Source organism: Equus asinus, chromosome 9 (genome assembly GCF_041296235.1).
Source record: "Equus asinus isolate D_3611 breed Donkey chromosome 9, EquAss-T2T_v2, whole genome shotgun sequence".
NCBI lineage: Eukaryota > Metazoa > Chordata > Mammalia > Perissodactyla > Equidae > Equus > Equus asinus.
Genome location: NC_091798.1, coordinates 28,974,115 through 28,978,598, shown reverse-complemented (window position 1 = coordinate 28,978,598; position 4,484 = coordinate 28,974,115).

The window sequence follows — 4,484 nt, the reverse complement described above, 5'->3', positions numbered from 1 at the left end:
GTTGAATAGGAGTGGCGAGAGTGGGCACCCTAATCTTGTTCCTGTTCTCAGAGGGATGGCTTTCAGTTTTTCACTGTTGAGTATGATGTTGGCTGTGGGTTTTTCATACATGGCCTTTATTATGTTGATGTACTTTCCTTCTATACCCATTTTATTGAGAGTTTTTATCATAAATGGATGTTGGATCTTGTCAGATACATCCTCTGCATCTATTGAGATGATCATGTGGTTTTTATTCCTCATTTTGTTAATGTGGTGTATCACGTTGATTGATTTGTGGGCATTGAACCATCCGTGCATCCCTGGTATAAATCCCACTTGATCATGGGAGGAGGGGCAGGAGTTCTGCCACAGTTTCTTTATCCATTCATCCTTTGACAGACACTTAGCTTGTTCTCATGTCTTGGCTATTGTGAATAATTCTGCAATGAACATGGGGATGCAGATATCTCTTCAAATAGTGTCTTCATTTCCTTCAGATATATACCCAGTAGTGGAATAGCTGGATCCTAGGGTAGATCTATTTTTAATTTTTTGAGGAACCTCCATACTGTTTCTGCAGTAGCTGCACCAATTTTCATCCTCCCAACAGTGTACAAAGGTTCCCTTTTCTCCACACCCTCGCTAACACCTGTCATCTCTTGTCTTTTTGATAATAGGCATTATAACGGGTGAGAGATGGTACCTCATCGTGCCTTTGATTTGCATTTCCCTCGTGATTAGTGATGTTGAGCACCTTTTTGTGTACTTGTCAGCCTTTTGAATGTTTTCTTTGGAAAAATACCTATTCAAGTCCTTTGCTCATTTTTTAATCAGATTCTTTGGGCTTTGCTATTGAGTTGTATGGCCTTGTGTAATTTGGATATTAACTTCTTTTCAGATAGAGGGTTTGCAAATGTTTTTTGCCATTCCATAGGTTGCCCTTTTATTTTGCTGATGGTTTCCTTTGCTGTACAGAAGCTTTTTAGTTTAACGTAGTCTCACTCGTTTATTTTTGCTTTTGTTGCTTGTGCTTTTGATGTCCTATGTAAAAAATGTTTGCCAAGACCAATGTCAAGGGGATTTTCCCCTATGTTTTCTCAAACCCCAATGTCCACCTGCCCTTTTCCTTGGTTCTAGGGCTTTCCTTACTCTGGCCTTGCCTTACTTCTCATTAATTAATTCTCTTAACAAATGTTGACTGAGAATTATTAAGTTCCCATAAATGTGCTGAGGGCTAGGAGCACAGCAGTGAGCAGAAGAGATCAGGTCCCAGTTTTCATGGAGCTTACATTTTGCACTGGGGGGGTGTCAGACTACAAAAGTGAATAAATGAGATAATAATTACAGATTGTGGTCATTGATATGAAGGAGGGAAAATGGGAGTAAGAGGGGTAGACAGCAGAGGCCCTGAGGAGGAGACATTTGGACTGAGACCTGAGAGTGATGAAGAGGTAGACACTAATGAAAAGCTGCAGGAAGAGCGTAGTTCCAACAGAGGGGACAGTAAGTGCAAAGGCCCTGAGGCAGGGCAGACCTTGATATGTTTCAGGAACACAAAGGAGGCCATTGTGGCTAGAGTGTAGTGACTGAAGGGGTGGTATTAGGAGACAGGACTAGAGAGGTCATTTATTGGGTACCAGCTGTGACTAAGACACAACCCCAGTCTCCTGGTGCTCACTCTCCCATTTGCTCAGACTGCTTGCTGCCTGACTATGATACTTCCCTCTTCTTCTCTGAATCTTCCCCACTCTTCAAGACAGGTCCTGGTCATCTCTTCCGAGAAACTTCTCCATCTCTCCCAGCTCTTAGTCATAGGGGCATCCAATGTGTATGCAGACGTGGGCAGCTCTGCCCACTCTCTTGCCTGCTAGGCCAGTGTTTCTCAAGGTATGGTCTTCAGGCCACCTGCGTCACAGCCCCCTAAAACGTTCCTAAGGTTTAAATGTGTTTTTAGTGAAATTATTAAGTTATAGCAAGTAGAAGGTTTAAGGACTTTACCATTCATCCATAGATGCTTCAGTTCTGTTTTGATTTTTTAAGAAATAAAACACATTACAAATACAGGAGAAGCCTGAATGCTTGTGAAAAGTGCAGATCCAGAGCCCTACCCTGGATCCGCTCGGTCAGAATCTCTGGAAGTGGAGCTGGGACTGTGCATTTTTAACAATCCCCCCGCCCTCCTCCTCCCTCATGCACCCTCATTCCTCTGCGTAGTGAAGACTGAGAATTACTGATATACAACAGTTAAAATGTGCCCCATCCATGCAGTCTCCTGTCCTTCCTTCCCAAAGGCTGAGGGTCTCAGTCTTTGCTGTGCTCAGAATCACCCAGGGAACTTTTAGCAATGCAGAGGCCCAGGCTACCCCCGAACCCTGTCAATCAAACTGGGGCAGGGGTGTCAGGCAACTCTATTACCAAAACCTCAAACATGGGTTTTGGATGGTAGCAGGGGTTGGGAGCTAGGGGGAGTGGGGAGGACCCATCTCCCTTCTGCCATTTGAGACACTCCTGGGATCATCAAAGTCAGGATTCAGATATCCTTCCACCTGCTGTCTCCTGAAATACTGACAACAAGCATTTCCCGTGCCCCTGCTGAGTGCTGGGCAGAGCTGCTAGCAAAAGATGTTGCTCAGACACGATGGGGAAGAGGCCCTGACCCATGTCTGGGCTGCAGTCCGAGCTCAGACGTGAACTCAGTGGGTGGACTTGGAAGTAGAGTTGCCAGATTTAGCAAAGAAAAAGACAGGACACCTGGTTAAACTTGAATTTCAGATACCTAAAGAATAATTTTCTAATAGAAGTATGTCCTAGATGTTGCACGGGACATACGTGTACTAAAAAAAAATTATTGCTGGGACCGGCCTGGTGGTGCAGTGGTTAAGTTTGCACATTCTGCTTTGGCGGCCCAGGGTTCGCCAGTTTGGAGCCCAGGAGCAGAGCTACACACCACGTGTCAAGCTTTGCTGTGGTAGGTGTCCCACATATAAAGTAGAGGAAGATGGGTATGGATGTTAGCTCAGGGCCACTCTTCCTCAGCACAAAAGAGGAGGATGGGCAGCAGATGTTAGCTCAGGGCTAATCTTCCTCAGAAAATACATAAAAAATAAAATGAAATAAATTATTCCTTGTTTATCTGAAATTCAGATTTAACCAAGAGTCTGGTATTTTATCTGGCAGCCTTACCTGAGGGAGTATCTTTTGCCCCTGTGAGCCTCAGTTTCCCCATTTGGAAAGGGAGGGGTTGGGCTGGGTGACTTCCCCGAGTCCTTGTGGCTTGGAGGCTCCAGCAGTCAGTTCAGATGCATCCCACAACTCTGGGAGCCTTTCTCCCCAGCCCCGCCAGGGGGCACCCTGACCCTCCTCAGCAGCCTCCCTGGCCTCCAGCTCAGCTGGGTCCCTCTGGCTCTGGGGGCACATCTGGAAACCAGGTTGTGAGGCCAGTAAGGCCCAAGGTCCTTACTCATCCCATTATAGCCTATTCAGAAGGAGAGAAGGAGAGATCTCATAGAGTCTCTGAAGATGGGACCATCTCAGCCAGCTCCCCTTCTACCATGATTCAGAAGGGGGAGACGGGACCCCTAGAGGGGAAGGCACTTGTCCAGGCGCACACTGCTGTCCTGGAAACTGGACTCCTGCCTCCCTGTCCAGGGCCCCTTTACCTCCTTACGGAGCCCTTATTGCTCTGTTTCCTGCTGGACACGTTTAACCCTTGCAGTCTTGTAGCCAAAACCAATGCGAACACCAGGCAGCCCAGCACAGCCTAACAGCTGACATGCCTGAGCCCCTTGGCAAAGGGAATGTGGCACTGACGCAGGAAACCTTACAACTGAGAGAGGACCAGGGATAAAGGACCGGTCTAGGTGGTGGGGAAAGAGCAGGCCCCTCACAGTTAATTGGGAGTATCATTATTAGTATTATTATCAGCTTCCTCCATGCCAGACACAATGACCTGTGAAGCAGGGACCACTAGCATCAGAGGATATGAGAACAGATGAGGAAACAAGCTCAGTGTTGGGTCATTGGACTGAGTGGGGCTCAGTCTAGTTTTGCAGTGGATGTTGGGAGGGAGGGAGACCTCTGACCCCAGGGACCTCGATGGTCTCCAAAGAACCCACAGCCCCTTCAGAGTAAAGAGGAATTGCCCAAAGGGAGGGATACCCACCACTTCAGAGCAGGAGATGACTTTAGGAGAGCACAGATTTGGCATGAACTCACAGTGAATTAGGTGTAATTTGATTCTCTTTTGGACAGTCTGGTTATCAAACAGAAAGTCACAGATTTCTTGTTTTCACAAGGAACAGAGCATCCTTTGAGCACAGGGCACATTCATAATTGCATAACGTTGCTTTTTCACTGAATTTAGATTTTTTGTTGTATTTATCTTTAAGGCTTATCTCTATTTATGGTAAATGACATTGATTTTCTGCCCAAAGTAATGAGATCATTCTCTTTAAAGGTTAAGTTGTCTTTTCTTTTAAGTGATTTGATTTAAAGGGACGGAA